General features: G+C 41.3%; 1 long non-coding RNA gene across 1 annotated transcript in view; it reads right to left on the reverse strand.

Moving 5' to 3' along the window:
- Positions 1-3,236: 3,236 nt before the first annotated feature.
- Positions 3,237-24,134, reverse strand: part of LOC132114224 (uncharacterized) — a 534,277-nt gene continuing 513,379 nt past the window's right edge. The window contains exon 2 of the long non-coding RNA XR_009425264.1: positions 3,237-3,266. This is a non-coding gene — a long non-coding RNA (uncharacterized LOC132114224). The remainder of the gene's footprint in view (positions 3,267-24,134) is intronic.

Below are 24,134 nucleotides of genomic sequence, written 5' to 3' on the forward strand. Positions count from 1 at the left end.
CGTATCGACGAGGACACGAAAGGTTCAGTAGACTTTTTGCTTTAAATGAATGGCTGTTGTCATGGTGTAAAGAACAGAAACTGCTATTTGTTAATAACTGGAATCTTTTCTGGGAGCGTCCTAGGCTGTTTCGCGCTGATGGATTACACCCCAGCAGAATCGGAGCGGAGCTGCTCTCTGACAACATCTCCAGGACACTTCGCTCCATGTGACTAGTAAGACAATTCTCTAATAACTATTATGATGAGCTTAAATGATAAAAGTACTTGTTCTGTAAAAACTATTAAGACTGTGTCTGTTCCCCGAATAGTGAGGTCAAAATATAATGTAGGATCTAGAAAAAATCTTATCGTAATTAAACCAGAAAAATGTAAAGTAAATGAACAAAAACAATTTTTAAAGTTTGGGCTCATAAATATTAGATCACTCACACCCAAAGCAGTTATTGTAAATGAAATGATCACAGAAAATAGTTTTGATGTACTCTGCTTGACTGAAACCTGGCTAAAACCAAATGATTATTTTGGTCTAAATGAGTCTACTCCACCAAACTACTGTTATAAGCATGAGCCCCGTCAGACTGGTCGTGGAGGAGGTGTTGCAACAATATATAGTGATATTCTCAATGTTACCCAGAAAACAGGATACAGGTTTGACTCTTTTGAAATACTTCTGCTAAATGTTACACTGTCAGACATGCAAAAGAAATCTAATGTATCTCTTGCTCTGGCTACTGTGTATAGACCACCAGGGCCGTATACAGAATTCCTAAAAGAATTTGCAGATTTCCTCTCAGACCTTCTAGTTACAGTTGATAAGGCGCTAATCATGGGAGATTTTAATATTCACGTTGATAATGCAAATGATACATTAGGACTTGCGTTTACTGACCTAATAAACTCCTTTGGAGTCAAGCAAAATGTCACCGGGCCCACTCATCATTTTAATCATACACTAGATCTAATTATATCGCATGGAATCGATCTTACTGCTATAGATATTGTACCCCAATGTGATGATATTACAGACCATTTCCTTGTATCGTGCATGCTGCGTATAACTGATATTAACTATATGTCTCAGCGTTACCATCTGGGCAGAACTATTGTTCCAGCCACCAAAGACAGATTCGCAAATAACCTGCCTGATCTATCTCAACTGCTATTTGTACCCAAAAATACACATGAATTAGACGAAATTACTGACAACATGGGCACTATTTTCTCTAATACATTAGAAGCTGTTGCCCCCATCAAATTGAAAAAGGTTAGAGAAAAACGTACTGTGCCATGGTATAACAGTAATACTCACTCTCTCAAGAAAGTAACTCGTAGTCTTGAACGCAAATGGAGAAAAACTAACTTGGAAGTTTTTAAAATTGCATGGAAAAACAGTATGTCCAGGTATAGACAGGCTCTAAAAACTGCTAGGGCAGAGCATATCCACAAACTCATTGAAAATAACCAAAACAATCCAAGGTTTTTATTTAGCACAGTGGCTAAATTAACAAATTACCAGACGCCACCTGATTCAAAAATTCCACCAACGTTAAATAGTAATGACTTTATGAATTTCTTCACTGATAAAATAGATAACATTAGAAATACAATAGCGAATGTAGATTCTACAGCGTCTAACACTTCAGTTTCATCCATCGCACCCAAAGATAAACTGCAGTGCTTTACAAATATAGTACAGGAAGAGCTAAATAAACTTATCACTGTATCTAAACCAACAACATGTTTATTAGATCCTGTACCCACTAAATTACTAAAAGAGCTGTTACCTGTAGCCGAAGAACCGCTTCTCAATATCATTAACTCGTCGTTATCTTTAGGTCACGTCCCAAAACCATTCAAGCTGGCGGTTATCAAGCCTCTTATTAAGAAACCAAAACTAGATCCTAGTGTACTGGCAAATTATAGGCCTATTTCAAATCTTCCATTTATGTCTAAAATTTTAGAAAAAGTTGTGTCTGCTCAATTGAGCACCTTCCTGCATAAAAATGATCTGTATGAAGAATTTCAGTCAGGTTTTAGGCCCCACCATAGCACAGAAACTGTACTTGTTAAAATTACAAATGACCTGCTTCTTGCGTCAGATCAAGGCTGCATCTCATTTCTAGTCTTACTTGATCTTAGTGCTGCGTTCGACACCATAGATCATGACATACTCATAGATCGATTACAAAACTATACAGGTATTCAAGGGCAGGCTCTAAGATGGTTTAGATCCTACCTGTCCGATACCATTTTGTTTACTTAAATGGGGTGTCATCTCATTTATCATCAGTAAAATATGGAGTGCCACAAGGATCCGTCCTAGGTCCCCTTCTATTTTCCCCCCTTCTAGGTCCCCCTCGATAATCTATGTCCTGCTCTCAGGGCAGGAATAGTCAATGTTTATATTACTATTATTTTAATAATCTATGCGCTACTCTCAGGGCAGGAGTACTCAATATTCATATTACTATTATTGTAATTATCTATGCACTGCTCTCAGGTCAGGTGTATTTAATACTCACATTACTGTTATTTGAATAACCTATGCCCTGCTCTCAGGGCAGGAATAATCAATGTTTATATTACTATTATTATAATAATCTATGCGCTGCTCTCAGGGCTGGAGTACTCAATATTCATATTGCTTTTATTTTACTGAACTATGTGCTGCCCTCAAGGCAGAAGTACTCAATATTCTTATTAATATTATTTTACTAAACTATGAGCTGCTCTCAGGGCAGGAGTACTCAATATTCATATTACTGTTATTTTTTACTATTCTATGAGCTGCTCTCAGGGCAGGAGTACTCAATATTCATATTTCTATTACTTTAATAATCAATGCGCAGCTCTCAGGGTAGGAGTACTCAATATTCATATTACTGTTATTTTAATAAACTGTGTGCTTCTCTCAAGGCAGGAGTACTCAGTATTCATATTACTGATATGTTTACTGTTCTATGAGCTGCTCTCAGGGCAGGAGTACTCAATATTCATATTACTATTATTTTACTAAACTATGAGCTGCTCTCAGGGCAGGAGTATTCAATATTCACATTACTGTTATTATTATTGTATTATATGCTGCTCTCAGGTCAGGAGTACTCCATATTCATATTACTGTTATTTTACTAAACTATGTACTACTCTCATGGCAGGAGTACTCCATATTCATATTACTATTATTTTACTAAACTATGTGCTGCTCTCAGGGCAGGAATACTCAATATTCATATTACTATTATTTTAATTATATATGCACTGCTTTCAGGGCAGGAGTACTCAATATTTGTATTACTATTATTTTAATAATCAATGCGCTACTCTCAGGGAAGGAGTACTCAATATTCATATTACTTTTATTTTACTAAACTATGTGCTGCTCTCAGGGCAGGAATACTCAATATTCATATTACTATTATTTTTATTATCTATGCACTGCTCTCAGGTCAGGTGTACTCAATATTCACATTACTGTTATTTGAATAATCTTTGCCCTGCTCTCAGGGCAGGAATACTCAATATTTATATTACTACTATTTTAATAATCTATGCGCTGCTCTCAGGGCAGGAGTACTCAATATTCATATTACTGTTATTTTTAGTGTATTATATGCTGCTCTCAGGGCGGGATATTTTAATGTTCATATTATTATTTTACTAAACTATGTGCTTCTCTCAGGGCCAATACATTTGTTTTTATAACAGCTGTGACTGTTTCATGTAGTTTTTCTTCTCTTTGCAGAATAACATTCTTGGAAAAGGCAGAAGCCATCAGTGGTCCCTTCTTGAAGAAAGGAAATTTCTGGACTTTCTTTGTAGGCTCCTCTAGTTTTATTTGAGAGTCTTGCTGATATTTGTGGCCATATTATTGCTGATATAAGTGCCAATATTATTTTCCCCTCAAATATTATTTTTCATTAATTGAAATATAGCTGTTTGTAAATGTAAAAAGGTCTGCAAAGGTTTACAGATCAAATTGCATGACATAAATAAAATAAATAAGACTTAGGGCCTTTTTTAAAGGGAGCACGTTCAAACTACAGCAGTTTAATGATGCACCTACCTTTTGCAGAGAAATCTTCCTGTGTATTGTACATGCATTTAATTCACTGGATTTGTTTGTAATTGTAATTGTTTAAAAAAGGAAAGAAGTCATAAATATACTTGATTATTTTATTGTAATATTGGACCTGTAAACTAATTATTTTCAATCAACATTTAATTTTGTTCTTACACAAATAATCTGTACAACAGACATTGAATGAAACAACATTTACAGCACAACATATATATATATATATATATATATATATATATATATATATATATATATATATATATATATATATATATATATATATATATTTATATAAACATTTTGGTTATTTTTAGAATTGCAGGGCTTAATTTCTCTGCAACAGCCTATGAGAACATTAAGTGGTTGCACATAGATTGACACCCGGAACTTTTGAAATCACATTTATGTATCACCAAGTCAACTCAGGTCTTCTCTCACAATTCAGATGGCAATTTTTATTCATATGAACATATGTAAAGAATTATTTGCATGACACCTCAGTGATAACTCATGGATTTGATTATTTATTCACAGTGGAGAAGATAGATGTGTGAACCTAGGAACGCACTGCAGACATGGCCAGTTGCATGGTTGTCTGCTCTAAATAAAATGTAATACTCTTGGAATAATAGATTTAAATGTAATAAAATAATATTTATTATTTATTTAAATCTCTGGTTTAAAAGGAAAATAGACCCAATACAGCTGAAATGGTTTTCTTAAATTTTATCTCTCAAAATTATGGGTGTTATTAAAAATGTGGAGATTAGCATTTATAAGTAAATGCAACCTCTTATTTACACGAGGCAAACAAAGCTACTTGGTTTGCATTCTTAAGTATGTAATTGTAGGCCTATAAATATTTAAAATTTTTGTTGCATACCTGTTACTGCCATAATAATGACAAATTTCAAATGTTTACGTGCTTTTCTGGTCTTTTTGTTCTTAATAAGCATCCAATCACTGTGATTGAGCATTTCTGAAATAGTATTCTTGTAAACATTATAGTATTTCAACATTTTCATGGGGATTGTGGGAGAAAAACAATGACATTCTGGATTCAGATGGCAATAAAATCACAGACTAACCGCTGTAAATGTTGATAATCGCTCATGTCCCCATGAGAACCAATTACGCTTCGAATTCCCTAGGAATTCGTGCTATTATTATGTGCTTTTATCTGGTGGAACCAAACACACACCATTTTTCATTCATCTCCATTTTTGCACCATTTTGCACTCAGCAGCATCAGATGCCTCGTCAGTGTTAGCTCCTTTGATTTGTCATGTTTCTGCCAGCTCCTCCAGGTAACTGGAAAACAAAATAAAAGATCATACAATAATGCCGAAATTGTCTATTGATTTATAAATGTAATGATTAAAAAAACCCTGATTGCTCTTAAAAATATGAATATCACGTACTCCTGCCCTGAGAGCTTCTCATAGTTCAGTAAAAATAACAGTAATATGAATATTGAGTACTTCTGCACTGAGATCAGTGAAAAATAACTGTAATATGAATATTGAGTAATCCTGCCCTGAGAGCAGAACATAGATCAGTAAAAATAACAGAAATATGAATATTGAGTACTCCTACCCTGAAAGCAGCACGTAACACTAAAAATAACAGTAATATGAATATTGAATACTCGTGCCCTGAGAGCAGCACATATTTTAGTAAAATAATAGTAATATGAATATTGAGTACTTCTGCCCTGAGAGCAGCACATAATACACTAAAAATAACAGTAATGTGAATATTAATTTCTCCTGCCCTGAAAGCAGCACATAGTTTAGTAAAATAATAGTAATGTGAATATTGAGTACTCCTTCCCTGAGAGAAGCTCATAGTTCAGTAAAAATAAAAGTAATATGAATATTGAGTACTTCTGCCCCAGAACCGCATATAATACACTAAAAATAACAGCAGTATGAATATAGAGTACTCCTACAGGGAGATCAGCTCATAGAACAGTAAAAATAACTGTAATATGAATATTGAGTACTCCTGCCCTGAGAGCAGTGTATCGTTTATTAAAATAACAGTGATATGAATATTGAGTATTCCTGCCCTGAGAGCAGCACATAGATCAGCAAAAATAACAGTGATATGAATATTGAGTACTTCTGCCCTGAGAGCAGCACATAATACATTAAAAATAACAGTAATATGAATATTGATTACTCCTGCCCTGAAAGCAGCACATAGTTTAGTAAAATAATAGTAATATGAATATTGAGTACTCCTGCTATGAAAGCAGGACATAGTTTAGTAAAATAATAGTAATATGAATATGGAGTTTTCCTGCCCTAAAAGCAGCACACAGTTCATTAAAAATAACAGTTATATCGAGTACTCCTGCCCTGAGAGCAGTGCTAATGCTAATGCTAACTGACTGATGTAATGTCAAGGAGATATGAATGAGTACTTTTTTGCTCATTTCGGTTTCACAGACAGCGTGGAAACATTGGAAAAGCATGTTTTACCCCTGTTACCTCATTACCAGCTTTGCTGCAATTAACTGATGAAGCAGTCAAGTGAAAATGCATGATTATTTGTTCTGTGTATCTTTGTTGGCTAATTATCTTTTGTCAATAATGCTGTGTCTAATTATCTAAAATGTTAGAGATTTTAATTTTTTTCATGAGAATACATGGTAATTGTAAATTTGTTGGTTGAATCTGTAAACCAATCCCTTTCCTTTCTGCACTCAGAACACATTTGAGTAAGTAAAACTCCCATCTGCCATCTAATATAACAAGGACCAGATAGTGGAAGTCATAGCACTGACCATCACCTCAAAATGTCACACAGAGACGTGTGAATATGATATCATGCTGCACCACTTGTTTGATAGTGGTGGCCTTATAAATGAATGAGAGTCCAAACAGTTGATAAAAGCATCACAATAATCCACAAGTAATCCACACGACTCTATCAATTAACACCTAGTTAAAGCTGCATGTGTGTAAGAAAGAAAGAAAAAAAAAAAAATTAAGGTGTTTTATTGGTTACTCCATGGATTGTGGACCAGTCCATAATCCATAATAATGCCATCTCATTAGAGTCATTAGTTCTGCCATGTATGATAGCCATTAGGGTAGTATTTCTAGATGTTTTTTTCTTTAAGACATGTATGTGTCCATTCACTTACTGAAGTATTTTATCCTCGTTTTTGTCCTTTTCAAACCTCACAAAAAAAAAAATCTGTATCAAGAGCATCTAGATGAGGTGGATGTTTTTTCCACCATCATTTATCCTGCCAATAAACAATTCACACATTTCAATTCTGGTACTAAAATCTTTGATGAACACCAAATCATGAGAGGTGGTGATGAGATAATTATATGTTTTTCTACATTTTCTTTGATGCCTTCTGAAATGACGGGCCTTTACCAAGCCTCTTTATGAATTAAACAGAGGGATCTAAAATAAACCATTCTGCATTACATTGTTTCCATCACAAACAGAGCTAATATTGTACATGCCATTATAGCTGGCACTATTGTGTTTTGTTGCCTCTTGTGTTTTCATTACTTCCATAATTTCTAAGAGAATGTCTGACTTCATAATATTGCCATTTCAATAATTCAATTTTATACTTTGGGGCTAAAAACAATGTTGACAATTGGGAAAGTAAAATGAAGGAGTACAATAACCTCATACATTTTATAAACTGTGCAGTTATTATAATGAATGGATAACTAGATGTGCAATATAAAAAATATAAAATTCATAGTGGGATACCAGTGATAAAGTAATGTACTCATAGTAGGATAATCAAAATTTCTGAAAGCAGGGGAACGTTGCTAAACTTTTAGGGCCACAGAGAAAAAAAACACTACAATACAGATATTCTCTCCTGCTCAGCTCTAAGATGCCACTGCTTTCCACATATAGAATATAGAATCTCATTTAGTGTACATCTTATTTTGCACATTCTTTTGTATGTTCAACACATTTACATTGTATGTGTGAAAAGACTGAGTGTGCTTTGTAACAAATACTATCTGTATTGCTTTATGCCACAGCTAAAGCAATTGTTTACTTCATCACACCTGCATCCAAAATCTTATTGCATCAAATTGGCATCAAATATGGAGGAGTAAACATGGCCTGAAGATACTGCGATGGTGTACCTGTCATATGCTAATGGGTAGATGTTACTATACAGTACACAGAAAATAGATGTTCCAGGTATCTGAAAAACCATCCATCCCTATGCAGTTGAACTTATATAATTTAATATAAATATGTTTCCTTTATTTATTCAGTATAAATACATGTCATGCTGAGCATCTAAAGCTTCAAAGAGAGACAATGGAGAGAGAGAGACAGAGAGAGAGAGAGAAACTAACTTTACTACTCCATCCAGAAGCTCTTTTGATTTGTCGGCTTTCTCAATGTTCCTCCTAACTCCTGAAGAGCTGAAAGGGAGACACATTAGAACAAAACATTGGAAAGCACAAACACAGCTCAGCTTGCAATGCTAGTATTGTCTTTTCAGGTGACTGTAAGTGAAGCAAAATCAATGCTGATTGGGCTGCATTTTGCATTACCTTTGTTTTGTATTTTATTGGGTTGTAAATTTACCAAGATTTCAAAGTCATTGTGTGAAAATGTTGCAAATTCTGTCTTTCTGATCAAAGAAGTTAATACTAATCAACTAAGATTCTGAAGTATGACAATCACATGCAATGTGACCACAGCTTCAAGGAAATGTTAATATTTGCACGCAATTGTTTATATTTAATTTTATTACCTATGATGCAATTGAGTCATAAGATTCAGCCTGGACATTTGACTTCAGGCATAAATTTTTCAAATGATTTAAGTAGATGATTTGAGATGGCTAAATTTAATTTCAAGAGAGCAAGGTCCATGCGGATTTTGGCTTATTGACCAATGTCTGTTTTCCACATGCTTTTGCATGCTAGCAATGTCTAGAGAGAGAAAAACTTTTTTTAAGCCATTGTAGGTCTTTAAGAAAACTTTTGATAGTTTATTTACGGTGATTATAGAAACCATGGTTATATATGCAACAGCAAAATAAATGACATAAAGCAATTGTTGCTAATTTTTCAGGTAGAATATTAAGTTTATACATTTTCTTTATGAACTGTCTGTTAGGTTATTGATCTTTGCTAATAAAAATAATTTTAAGTGTCTTTTAAAATCCCAGTGGTAAGTGTTGTTTCCAGGCGAATCTGTCATCTTCGTTGGCCCTGTGCTTTAACATCAGTAGCACTTCTGCTTATAAAGAAATGTTTCACAGGCTTCTTTTCATTAAAAGATCATTGTTATTTTATGTCTCTGCTGGGAAGTCTGATAAAATTATTTGGGTAAGGAATGCATGGGAAATTAAATTCATGTGTTTGTGTGTTTATTTAGTATTAGCATTCTAGGAGCTCTTCTCTTACACATCCTGATAAACAGAAGTTGAAGGGCATGAAAACAGCTTTAAGGCCATTTCCCAAATGACATCTTCAGCCCTCATTGCCCTCCTCCACGGTCCTGTTCCATATAGCACCCTCATGTCCCCTCTGTATCTATACTTTGCCACATGGACTGTTAGGTAACAATGCAAGCTTTTCAAAGGGGCTCAATATAGATGTGTAATCTCTAATCTGGGACATCCTACAGTTATGGGTAATGTTTAAGAAAACATTCAACGCAGAAATTTTTTATTTCTTATAACTTTATTCTGTTTTCCTGCTGAAAGCACAATAGCAGCCTAGTGTTGCAGTTACGCTCACCCATGATAGACAGGATTTATGAAACAGGCCTCAGGGCATCCAGCTGTAGGAACGCCTACAACAGTACCTTGACCTTGTGACCTCCATCGATTGTGAGAACACTGAAATGACACACTACTGTCCACATCAAGTGTTCTATTTGGGAAAGATCCCAATAATGAAAACTAGTTCCGATTGTAAATGTGGTTATGTAACAAAATCAGTGCAGATTTCCACTTTTAACTAGGATTTTCTAATTATCATTGTGTGAGCCTGTGAGGGTTTCTATGCCGATATAAGAATTTGTATACTCTCGAAGAATAAGTGAAAATTGTACCTTTAGGGGTCCACCAGCCTGTCACAAGGCAATAGCTTTAAAGCAACATCTTTGTAGCTATTTACCTCTAAAATGTTCAAAGATAGTACCTTAATGGAACATACACTCACTTGCCACTTTATTAGGTACACCTTGCTAGTACCGGTTTAGCACCCAGTCTGGTCTTCTGCTGCTGTAGCCCATCTGATTCAGGGTTCGACGTGTTGTGCATTCAGAGATGATATTCTGCACACCTTGGTTGTCACAAGTGGTTAGCTGAGTTACCGTTGCCTTTCTATCATCTCTAACCAGTCTGCCCATTCTCCTCTGACCTCTGAAATCAACAAGGTATTTTCGTCCATACAACTGCGGCTCACTGGATATTTTCTCTTTTTCGGACCATTCTCTGTAAGTTCTCTGTGATTTTTCCAAGTAAGACATGTTCCTGGATCAACATCTTTTGATGATCCGGGATCAACATTATTGTTCAAAAATATACACTAAACCAAATCCTTACACCTGAACCTAACCTTACCCATAATTTATTCCTTAAATCAGTGGGAAATGATAGCTGATATACAAGGGTGTAGAATCACCTAACCCTAATTTTAAGCCTAAAACAAATATTTTCGTTATATCTCAATTCTGATTGGTTGATTGGAATGTTGTCCCTGGATCAAAAGGATGTTGATTCAGGAACATGTTGTACTTGGTGAAATCACGCTCACCTTTTTGGTCAACCCTAGAGATGGTTATGCATGAAAATCCCTGATCAGCAGTTTTTGAAATACTCAGTCCAGCCTGTCTGGCACCAAGAAGCATTCCACGTTCAAATTCAGTTAAATCCCCTTTCTTCCCCATTCTGATGCTTGGTTTGAACTTCAGCAAGTCGTCTTCACCACATCTAGATACCTAAATGCATTGGCTGATTAGCAATTTGCGTTACCAAGCAATTGAACAGTTCCCTTTCAAAAGCTACTCTCGATGCTGCGCTCAAATGGCGCTAAAGAGAACATTCTTTGTTCGACCGGTTGTGAAGCACGTGTGTCAAACACGCCAAGAATTGGCTTACATAACCTCGGCAGGTGACGTCACTGATAACGTGCACCTGCAGGTTATAAATAGACGTGAAACGGAAACATACTCAGGTTTCTTTGTCTTCAGAGACCGCATTGTGTGTGTGTGTGTCACGCTGATGAAAGTATTAGTTTAAAAGAAAAAAGGGAGAAAGAAAGTTCTAACTATTCTTGCTGATTCCATATGAGATGTGTGCCTCACTCTCCATGGCCGATCTCTGAAGAGAAATCGCATGTTTATTGTTAAAAAAAAAAAAAAACTGCTTTTGCGTTCTAGAGTGCCAGTTGTAAGCACCGCGGTTCACTTCCTATCCGCGCTATGCTTCTGTTGAAATGGACATTGAGAGTGCTCTCTCCTAGCGCTCCTCTCGCGATTATAAGCACATGAGGAGTTACTAGGTGGTGACTCGTGCAGTGACCAGATTAAAGCCTTAAAATTAGATTTTGTATATTATGATTTCAAAGGTGAGAGAGACGCTAGCTGCTATCTCTCCCCTATTGGAGCAACATCATTTAAATAAAAATATAAATAAATGATGATGAAAATGATGATGATTATGATGATGAAAAAAAAAAAAATATATATATGAAAGGACAGCAATTGTTTCCTGCCAAGCCACGTACTGCAGCAGCATCTGCACTTGGATGGAACACATTTCATGCTGTGGGTCAGACTAGTACTGCCCTGCACACCATAGGTTCTGCAGGCGTATCAGGCTGATTAAAATAAATAAAGAAATAAGTCTGAGTGCCAGGAGGAGACTTTTAATATGTTTCTCACTCACTGTGCTCAAGTGTCGGGGCTGTCAAGAAATAAATAAATAAACATTCCCGACTCGATCCAGCTCCTCTGGGGTAGGAGGTTCAAACAGAGAGTGTGGCGAGTTGTGCGCCCCCTCATAAGACTGGGGAGCAGCTTGTAGCACTTGGCAGCCGCAGAGGGAGCTGGACTAAAGTACGGTCATTACGACCAAAGCAAGGGCCTTAAGCTGTGCCCAGGACAAAGGGTGTGTCCCCTCAGGGAGGGCCCTGGAAAATTCTATCAGAAGTATAAGGCTCCTCCCTGGCACCCTTAGGGGATCACTGAACAACCTCCGCCACCACCGGTGTTTCGGGGGGCAGTGGCCTCCAGTAAATTGATACATGCTCTGTTGCTTCCTGCCACGTTTCAGGACACCAGATATCTTAATCCCCCCCCCCACACACACACACAACAAACAAAGTGTCACAATTAAGTGCTCTTTTTGGAGAAGCTGGCAGCGTGGAAGCTACTGCCAAATATCTCCCCATGAGTCGAAAGAACTGGAGTGAAGGGCTACAGGATTCAGTTTGCACATCGTCTTCTGCATTTCAACAGCATGGTCTCCACCTCTGTTAAACCGGCACGTGCATATCTGTTGACACAGGAATCACAGACTCTGCTGGTCAAAGGGGCCATAGAATGTGTTCCCCTGCCAGACAGAGAGTCAGGCTACTACAGTCTGTATTTCTTGATTCCCAAGAAAGACGAGGGGCTGCGTCCAATCACAGATCTATGGACGTGTATTTTCATTTTGAAATATTGCCACAACTCAGGAGGTTCGCTTTCGGGGGCGAAGCTTACCAGTGTCAGGTTCTTCCATTCGGCCTAGCTATGTTATCCCGCACTTATACGAAATTCATGGATGCAGCTCTGGCTCCTCTACGACTCCAGGGCATCCACATTTAAAATGTATATAAACGACTGGCTGAATATGACCCAGTCTCAAGAGCTTGCGCTTCGACATCAGCATGTCGTCCAAGCTCATCTCGAATCTCTGGGGTTGAGACTCAATGGCAAGAAAAGCGTTCTCTCTCCGGCTCAGAGGACATCGTATTTGGGTGTGGTATGGGACTCGATCATAATGCAGGCACAGCTGTCTCCTGCATGCATCAAATCCATTCTAAACACCCTAAAGAACATCAAGCTAGGCCAGAAAGTCACTGTTCATCACTTTCAGAAGGTTTTAGGTCTCATGGCAGCTGCATCCACGGTGATACCTTTGGGCCTCCTGCACATGAGACCATTTCAGTTGTGGCTCAGAGCCAGGGGATTTCATCCAAGGGCCAATCCCCAGTGGCAATTAAGGGTTACGCGCAAGGGGCTTCGTAACCTATCTATGTGGTTCAGACCCCGGTCTCTGACTTTGGGTCCCACTCTAGGTCCGTGTTGTCATCGCAAGATGCTAATGACAGATGCTTCCCTCATGGGCTGGGGAGCGGCCTTAGTTGGCTGTCCAGCCCAAGGGATCTGGAGAGGTCATCTTCTCGAATTGGCACATCAATTGCCTCGAAATGAAGACTGTATTTCTGGATGTATTTCTGTATTTGTATTTCTGTATTTGTATTTCTAATGTATTTCTGGCCCTGAAATACTTCCTCCAGCAGTTGAGAGGCGACCATGTCCTAGTGCGGGTGGACAACACATCTGTAGTCTCTTAAATAAATCGCCAGAGTGGACTGCAGTCGCGCCGCTCGAACGAGTTAGCGCACCAGGTTCTGCTTTGGGCACAGGACAAGTTCCTGTCCCTCAGGGCGATTTACATTCCTGGGCATATGAATGTGGGAGCAGACTTGCTGTCCAGACAAGCTGTGAAACACGGGAAATGGAAACTCCACCCCTAAGTAGTCAAATCTGGGAAAGATTCAAGTAGCAGAAGTGGACCTCTGTGCTTCACAGGAGATGGCACAATGTCCCCTCTACATCTCTTTGACTCATCCAGCTCCCCTGGGTCTGGACGCTATGGCCCATGCGTGGCCAAGACTGCGTCTTTACGCCTTTTCTCCGATTGCTCTGCTCCCGGGAGTCCTGGCCAAGGTCCGTCGACAGGGGTCTCGCCTCTTACTGATAGCGTGCCGTTGGCCGACCGGAGTTTGGTTCCCAGATCTAATATCCCTCCTCGATGGCTCGCCTTGGGCGATTCCAGTCAGGAGAGATCTTCTCTCTCAGGCACATGGGACAGTATTTCATCCCCAGCCTGAGCTCTGGAACCTTCACGTCTGGCCCCTGAGGGGACCAACCACAGATGCTGGCCTTCCAGCCACAGTAATAGAGACTATTCTAAGTGCTAGGACTCCCTCCACTAAAAGAACTTATGCCCTCATATGGAGTGTTTTTGAGGGCTGGTGCATGACACACCATGCAGACCCAGCTCACTGCCAAATTGTTTCAGTACTGGAGTTTCTGCAAGAGAAATTGTCCTCAAGCACAGGCCCTAGTACTCTCAGAACCTATGTGGCCGCTATTTCGGCTTGCCACGTTCTGATTGATGGGGTTTCTGTTGGAAAGCACCCTCTAGTCGCCCGCTTCATTCGTGGGGCTAAGCGGTTGAGGCCACCCACTAGAGCTACGGTCCCTTCATGGGATTTAGCCATAGTGCTCGAAGGGTTGGCTGGCCCCCCATTCGAACCATTAGAATCAGCGCCTGCCAGGCTTCTGACTCTAAAGATGGTTTCTCTTATGGGCGTTACCTCTCTAAGGAGAATTCAGGATTTACAGGCTTTGTCAGTCCTGCCATCCTGTTCCGATTTTGCCCCTAGGCGAGTCAAAGCTATTTTGCATCCTCACCCTAACTATCTTCCAAAAGTTCCTTTCTCGACCATACATCCGGTCATTCTCGAAGCTTTCTGTCCTCCGCCATTCACGACACCGGAGCAGCAAAGACTTCACTTCATGTGTCCAGTACGTGCTCTTCAGACTTACGTCCACCGCACTAGCCAGTGGCATAAGTCAGAGCAACGTTTCATATGCCATGGGGGCCGCAACCGGGGGGGGGGGGGGGGGGGGGGCGGCTGCCTCCAGGCAAACAGTTTCACATTGGGTGAGGGATGTTCCTGCTCAAGTGTGTGATGCGGCAGGTTGGTCCTCTCCACACACATTTGTCAGGTTCTATAGTTTGGATGTCCATCCTACTAATTTCCAAAGTCTTCTGTCCTCCGCCATTTACAACAACGGAGCAGAAGAGACTTCACTTACTGTGTCCAGTATGTGCTCTTCAGATTTACTTCCACCGCACTAGCCAGTGGCGTAAGTCAGAGCAGCTTTTCATATGCCGTGGGGGCCGCAGTCAGGGGTGCGGCTGCCACCAGGCAAACAGTTTCACATTGGGTGAGGGTTGCTATTGCCCTAGCCTATGAGGCGCGTGGTCAAACTTTGCCTCTAGGAGTTAGTGCCCATTCAACCAGTTGGGTTGCATCTTCAATGGCTTGAGCAAGAGGTGCACCCTTGGAGCAAGTGTGTGATGCGGCAGGTTGGTCCTTTCCGCAGACATTTGTCAGATTCTATAGTTTGGATGTCGATGCTACTCCGGGCTCGCATGCCCTTGAGTCCACATCCCAGAGTCATGTCTGAGACCTCTTCGATGTTTGTGCACACATACTACACAACCTTGGGGGTCCAGACACTTACAGTGCGGCGGCGTTGGTATTCTCGTTCCCATTAGCGCTATTGAGCGCAGCATCGAGGGTAGCTTTTGAAAGGGAACGTCTCGGGTTACTTGACTGTAACCCTGTTCCCTGAAAAAGCGGGAACGAGATGCTGCGCCTCAATGCCGCACTGTCGACGTGTCCGGACGTCTCTTCAGACAAAGGGGTAACCTGAGTATGTTTCCGTTTCACGTCTATTTATAACCTGCAGGTGCACGTTATCAGTGACGTCACCTGCCGAGGTTATGTAAGCCAATTCTTGGCGTGTTTGACACACGTGCTTCACAACCGGTCGAACAAAGAATGTTCTCATTAGCACTATTGAGCGCAGCGTCTCGTTCCCGCTTTTTCAGGGAACAGGGTTACAGTCAAGTAACCCGAGACGGTTTACCTAATAAAGTGGCCGGTGAGTGTATAACTACTCTGAGGTAATAAAATGCACTTTTTAGGTGTAGATAAGATTGTGACCCTTAAACATGCATCTTTTTGCAAATTTTTCTTACAGTTTTGCAAATTTCTGTCATGGCTCAGTTTGCTGAAAAATACATTGATTATGAAATGGCAAGCTTGTCTAACTTTTTACTGAACTCTACAGTCCCTATTCTAGGTAATATATGTTAATCATCACCGAGTTACACAAGTCTACAATAAGAACCAATCAAAGTCAGCGGAGAATATGGGAACTGCAATTAGCTGTCAATGCCTCCTCTCATGTGTTAAATAGCCATATAAATGAGCCTGCACACTTTCCTTGTTGCTCTCAACATATAATTATCATACGCTTCGTCACTTTATGCTTGTACCTCTCATGTCTGTTAGAACATTGATTTCTTACATCTAATACCCAATTGATGCCGCTGCCATTTTTTATGAATTATGGTGTGATCCAAAAGTTGCAGAGAACAGGTAGGTACATTGTGTAGTTGCCTGGGAAGTCAATATGTCCCTTCTCTGTCAAACCATATTCTTAGGCTTTATGGCAGAGAGTGATAAAAAGTTGCTTTCTATTTCTACACACAGTATTTTACAGCCCAACACACCTCAGTGACTTTCCACCTTGGCAGAGGGAGATACTGTATACAATGGGAATTAGCATTTTCAAACCAGCTTGGAGTAATTTAAAAACTTTGTTGTGCAATATATATATATATATATATACATATATAAATCAAATGTTTAAATTGAGATAATGTATCATTTTAAGGGAAAAATAAGTTGATTTTAAATTTCATGGCATCAACACATCTCAAAAAAGTTGGGACAAGGCCATGTTTACCACTGTGTGTCATCCCCTCTTCTTTTTTTGATAACAGTCTGCAAACGTCTCGGGACTGAGGAGACAAGTTGCTCAAGTTTAGGAATAGGAATGTTGTCTTGTCTAATACAGGCTTCTAGTTGCTCAACTGTCTTAGGTCTTCTTTGTCATATCGTCCTCTTTATGACGTGCCCAATGTTTTCTATGGGTGAAAGACCTGGACTGTAGGATGGCCATCACAGTACCCAGATCCTTCTTCTACTCAGCCATGATGTTGTAATTGATGCAGTATGTGGTCTGGCATTGTCATGTTGGAAAATGCAGGGTCTTTCCTGAAAGAGATGACATTTGGATAGGAACATATGAACTTGGATATACCTTTCAGTATTGATGGTGCCTTTCCAGATGTGTAAGCTGCCCAAGCCACACACACTCATGCAACCCCATACCATCAGAGATGCAGGCTTCTGAACTGAGTGCTGATAACAACTTGGGTTGTCCTTGTCCTCTTTAGTCCGGATGACATGGCGTCCCAGTTTTACAAAAAGAACTTCAAATTTTGATTCATTTGACCACAGAACAGTTTTCCACTTTGCCACAGTCCATTTTAAATCAGCCTTGGCCCAGAGAAAACTCCTGTGCTTCTGGATCATGTTTAGATATTGCTTCTTTTTTGACCTATAGAGTTTTAGCCAGCAGGGCGAATGGCACGGTGGATTGTGTTCACCTTCAATGTTTTCTGGAAGTATTCCTGAGCCCATGTTGTAATTTCCATTACAGTTGCATTCCTCTATGTGATGCAGTGCCGTCTAAGGGCCCGAAGATCACGGGCATCCAGTATGGTTTTCCGGCCTAGACCCTTACACACAGAGATTGTTCCAGATTCTCTGAATCTTTGGATGATATTATGCACTGAGAGGATCTTTTTATACCCAATCTTGTCGCCAATTGTCCTAATAAGTTGCAAATTGGTCCTCCAGCTTTTCCTTATATGTGCTTTTCCAGCTTTTCCGGCTTCTTATTGCTATCTGTCCCAACTTTTTTGGAATGTGTAACTCTCATGAAATCCAAAATGAGCCAATATTTGGCATAACATTTCAAAATGTTTCATTTTCAACATTTGATGTTATCTTTTTTCTATTGTGAATAAAATATAAGTTTATGAGATTTGTAAATTATTCCATTCCTTTTTTACCACAATTTGTACAGTGTCCCAACTTTTTTGGAATCGGGTTTGTATATATAAATTCATCAAAGTGTCTTCATTCATCTTCTCTTACCCCCTCTTCTCTTGCAACTTCTAATTACATTGTGAAGTCACTGCAGAGAAGTCATAACATACTGTAGGTTATGTCTGTCCCACTGAGAGAGTTTTCCATGGTCACCCTCCATATATATACCTTTAAAGGGAACACACTTTAGGTAAGGTAATTTTTTTTACAGAGCAGGAGTCATCATCAGTGGTGGTCTGGCCTAAATATTTCCTGAGCAAACAAGTACAATTTTTCATTCCATCAGCAGCAGAATAAAACAGGCAGCCACTTTCTTGGCTTCTATTCCTGGACCAAACCATTAAGGCTCACTGTGGTGCCAATCTGCCATCATATGTCATCACGACAGAATGTACATTTTTCCAAAGCTTGGTGGGAAACATGGTAACTGATGAAGTCATTGTAGACTTTGTCATGTTGGGAACAGTCAATATGTTTTCTATAAAACATTCCTTTAAAAAAATAATATAAAAAATAACACAAAACGTGACGTTAACTGCACAAAGCTTAATTTATCCATGACATATGCTGACTGCTGGAATAAACACGATGATCAGAAAGCAAGTTAACCCTCTGGTCCTCTTCGTGTCCTCAAAAGTGACTGAAGCCTTGAAATGTAGCTTCTTTTTCTTCAGGAAAACCAATGTAATATATTTTTGCTCAATAATATTTAATGAGTAATATAAGAATAATATAAGAGTTTCTTTCTCCATTAGAATTAATATATTTTTTTATCTCTTTATTTATTTACTATTTTTTAATAAATGCAATATTTCACATTAAAATAGAGTGAAAGCATTTAAAATAATTTTTTTGATGTGAGAATTGGGCAATCTGGAGGCATTAAAAAAGTAAAAACTTGTGTACTGTTGGGTAACCTCTTGTATTATATACAGAGGCTTTTGGATTCCCATAGTTTTTTAGACCTCATCTCATCATTTTTTTAGGTTTTGCATTTAGATCTATATCTAGACATTGTAAAAGATTACTTTTTGTCAAGGTTTGGATATTTTTGGTTAGATAAGTATCAGGTTCTACATTATGATTACAATCAAACTGTCACGGAATCACAAGAGGCAGACAGGTGGTAAGTCGAAATGAGATTTATTAAACAAGTGCAACAGGGCCGGGATGCAAAGGTGAGTAATGAAGTTGAAGATATCGTTCTCTGTGACTTAACTGAATGGTAACCAAAGTCTCTGGTTTAGGAGCTGGAGGAAGAGATCGGGAAGGTTCTCCGAATGAAGGCGGAAGGCTGACGGCTGATGAACGGGAATGATGACTTCAGAAGATAAGTGGTTTTCTCAGAGGTGAGTAGCTCGGGTGAGTCTGTTGTCAGTGGTATTGACGAGGCCAGACGATGACTGGTGAGTGAGAGTGGTTTATAAAGGGCATGAGATGATGAGATGGCCAGGTGAGGGTGATTAGTATTCAGGGGAGAGTGAACGAGAGGGTGGAGCGAGTGAAGATGACGGCGTGGCAGTGACAGTACCCCCCCCCCCCCCCCCCCCCTCCTGAGGCGGCTCTTGACGACTGGGAAGAGGTACGAGTACGGCGACGAGGTCTCCCGCGACCTCTAGGTGCAGGACGGTCCGGATGGTCAGAATGGAACTGGGTGAGTAGTGTAGGATCAAGGATGTCATCTTGATGAACCCAGGAACGCTCCTCAGGTCCATAGTCCTCCCAGTCGACCAGGTATTCCAACCGGGGACCTCGTTGCCGAGAGTCTAAGATGTTGTGGACTCTGTAGATGGCCTCCTCTTCAACAGGAACGGGAGGAGGAGGTCCATCCGCCGGGGCAGGATCTGAGGAGGGAGGAGTGACAGGTTCAGTGTGAGGTTTGAGCAAGGATACATGGAATGATGGTGCAATTTTATACTCAGGAGGAAGGTTGAGACGATAAGTGACGTCATTGAGCTGCCTCTGCACAGTGAATGGTCCGATGTATCGAGGACTCAGCTTTCTGCAGGGCAGGCAGAGACGTATGTCCCGCGTCGAGAGCCATACCTTTTGCCCGGGATGGTATTGAGGAGGTTCGGTTCTACGACGGTCGGCTTGTCTCTTGTGTCTCCGCACTGCCTGCTGAAGGTGTACATGAGCTGAGTCCCATACCCTCTCGCATTGATGGAACCAGTAGTCGACAGCAGGAACTTCAGACGGTTCACCAGACCAAGGGAAGAGAGGAGGTTGGTAACCTAAAACACATTGGAATGGTGTGAGTCCAGTGGTGCTCTGGCGGAGGGAATTCTGGGCATATTCGGCCCAGGGGAGGAACTGGTTCCAGCTGTCTTGGTACTGGTGGCAATAAGATCGGAGGTACCGTCCAATCTCCTGGATCTTCCGCTCAGTCTGGCCGTTAGTCTGAGGGTGATATCCAGAGGAAAGGTTTACCGTGACTCCGAGGAGTTTGAAGAAGGCTTTCCATACCCTAGAGTCGAACTGTGGTCCACGATCTGAGACAATCTCTTCAGGGATGCCGAAGTTTCGGAAGACGAAAGTGAAGAGAGCTTCGGCTGCTTCAAATGCGGTAGGTAATCCGGGCAATGGTATCAGCTTACATGATTTGGAAAACCTGTCCACTACGATGAACACACAAGTGTTTCCGTTGGATCGAGGAAGGTCTGTCATGAAGTCTATCCCAAGATGGGACCACGGACGATAAGGAATGGGTAGAGGAACGAGTTTACCCTCCGGAAGTTTTCTGGGAGTATTGGTAACGGCGCAGACTGAGCATCCCTTGATGTAACGTGAGACGTCCTGGGAGATGGATGGCCACCAGTACCGTTGAAGGAGGAGCGAGAGGGTACGCCTACTACCTGGATGTCCAGAGCCCGGGGTAGAATGTGCTGAGTCCAGAAGGCTGGTACGGAGTTGAGGTGGTACGAAGATGAGGCCTTCTGGACCTCCCGGCGGAGCGGGTTGAAGATAGTTTGCTTGGGCGATTTGGTCATCAATGTCCCATAAGATGGGGTTGAGGAAGATGGCTGAAGGGAGGATAGGTTCAGAAGAGTTTTCATCAGAAGATGCTTGATGAATACGAGATAATGCGTCAGCCTTGGAGTTCTTGCTACCGGGACGATAGGTGACCCGGAAATCGAATCGGGTGAAGAAGAGTGCCCAACGGGCCTGACGAGGGTTCAACCTTCTAGCTTCTCTCAGATATTCCAGATTCCTATGGTCGGTTATGACCTCGAATTGATGATTAGCTCCCTCCAGCCAGTGTCTCCATTCTTCCAGTGCTAATTTGATAGCCAGTAGTTCCCGGTTACCGACATCATAGTTCCGCTCCGCCGGGGACAGTTTCTTGGAAAAGAAGGCACATGGATGGAGTTTGGGAGGCTCACCCTGCCGCTGAGACAATACAGCACCAACACCAGTGGAAGAAGCGTCGACTTCAATGATAAATGGAAGATCAGGGTTGGGATGTACCAGTATTGGGGCAGAGGCGAACGCATCTTTGAGGTCATGGAATGCTTGGAGGGCTTCAGATGATAAGGACAGAGACTTCGGCCGGCCTTTCAGAGAAGAAGTTAATGGAGTACTGATGAGACTGAAACCCTTGATGAATCTTCGATAGAAATTGGCAAATCCTAAAAACCGCTGAAGCTCCTTTACCGAAGTGGGCTGTGGCCAGTTGTGAATGGTTTCCATCTTCCTCGGGTCCATTTGTACTCCGTGTTGGTCAATGATGTAGCCCAAGAACTGTACGGAAGGAATATGGAACTCACACTTCTCCAGCTTCAGATACAGTTGGTGTTCTCTCAGCTTTTCTAGGACTTGGATGACATGTTTGCGGTGTTCAGAAAGTGAAGAGGAGTAGATGAGTATGTCGTCGATATATACTATGACGAACCTATTGAGGTAGTTCCTGAAGACCTCGTTCATGTATCCCTGGAAGACTGCTGGGGCGTTGGATAATCCGAAGGGCATGACGAGGTATACATAATGACCGGAGGGGGTGACGAACGCAGTCTTCCATTCGTCCCCCCGCCTAATGCGAATGAGATTGTAGGCTGAACGAAGGTCTAATTTGGTGAAGATTTGAGCTCCACGCAGCTGTTCCAAAGCTGCTGGAACCAGAGGAAGGGGATAGCTGTACTTGATGGTTTGAGAATTCAGATGTCTGTAGTCAATGCACGGCCGCAAGCCTCCGTCCTTTTTACCCACGAAGAAAAAGCTTGAAGCGGCAGGGGAGGTTGAGGTCCGAATGAACTGTTGATTGAGGGCTTCCTCCACATACTCCTCCATGGCCTTCTGCTCCGGGATGGACAGAGGGTAAATGCGTCCTTTAGGTAAGGTGGCTCCAGGTAGTAGGTCGATTGCACAGTCCCATGGCCGATGCGGTGGTAGTTTAGTTGCGAGTTGCTTGCTGAATACATCCTGGAATGCCCCATACTCAGCAGGAATCAATACTGACTGTGGAGTTTCGGGACTCTCGACCGTGGTAGAACTAACTCGGAACGAGCGTTCATTCTTAGATGAAGAGGGAAATGAAGGTTTCTTGATTGAAGACAAGCAGTTAGAAAAGCAATATTCACCCCAGCATAAGATCTCTCCGGACATCCAGTCGATGGTGGGTTGATGTTGAACCATCCAGGGGCGTCCCAGGATGAGCTCGGCAGTTGACTCCTCCAGCACCATAAACGAGATCCTTTCAGTATGAAGACATCCAATCTGGAGAGTGATAGTTGGGGAAAAATGACGAATCCTTTCTCGACCCAGGGGTTTGCCTTGGATAGTTTGTACTCGGAGATCTAGATGAGCTTTGTGTTTTCGAAGGTTCAATTTTTCGAGTAGTTGAGTGGAGATGAAATTCCCTTCGGCACCGGAGTCGAGTAGGGCTTGCGCTGAGACACAAAGACGAGGGGTTAGGAGTAAGACCATAGTACGATTGAGAGTTTCAATTTTAGGAGGAACTTGAATGGTGCTTACAGCAGTGCGCGGGGGACGAACAGGACAGCCACTGAGGAGATGTTGATCAGAAGCGCAGTACAAGCACAGATGATTCTGAATCCTTCTTTGACGTTCAACGGTGGAGAGATGATAGGAGTCGATTTGCATAGGCTCTGGTGCTGGAGGAGCGAGAGAAGGTGCTGGGAGCGGAGAACTGGCAGCAGCTAGTGATGTGTAACCACAGGCTGTGAGACGTTGAGAGACTTGAATAGTTTTTTGGATGAGATTCTCGAGACCCATAGCGTCATCATAAACAACCACCAGTTGCCGGATTTTCGGATTTAAGCCGTGTCGAAACACTGTCATTAAAGCGGTCTCATTCCAGTCACTAGAGGCCGCCAGGGTGCGGAAACGGAGAGCATAGTCACATACCGAAGATGATCCTTGATGAAGATTGAAGAGCTGGTCATGAATGGAGAGTTCTTCAGCGGACACACCGAAAACCCTATTTGAAATGTTGAAGGAAACTGGAAAGAGACTGGGTTATGGGTGAGTTAGAGTTCCATATAGATTGAGCCCATTGAAGGGCGCGGCCAGATAACAGAGATATAATGAAAGCAATACGGGCAGAGTCATTATGAAACTGATGCGGTTGCATTTCGAAATATAGTGAAACCTGGAGTAGGAAGCCGCTGCAGTTCTCCGCCTCGCCTGAGTATGTCGCTGGTCGGGCCATGGGACTTGCAGAGGCAGCTACTGAAGCAGCGGGTGTTTGCGGAAGTGAAGGTGAGAGAGAATCTTGGCGGTCAGCAGCGATGACAGGAGGATTTTTTAATATGGCTTGACTGATGGCTTGAACCAGTTCAGCGAAAGTGTCCCGCTGCGGCGGATCCTCGGGTTCTGATGCAGCTTGCATAGTGATGGTCTGCCCTTCTGTGACGGAATCACAAGAGGCAGACAGGTGGTAAGTCGAAATGAGATTTATTAAACAAGTGCAACAGGGCCGGGATGCAAAGGTGAGTAATGAAGTTGAAGATATCGTTCTCTGTGACTTAACTGAAT

The sequence above is a fragment of the Carassius carassius genome, chromosome 33 (assembly GCF_963082965.1).
Source record: "Carassius carassius chromosome 33, fCarCar2.1, whole genome shotgun sequence".
Lineage (NCBI taxonomy): Eukaryota > Metazoa > Chordata > Actinopteri > Cypriniformes > Cyprinidae > Carassius > Carassius carassius.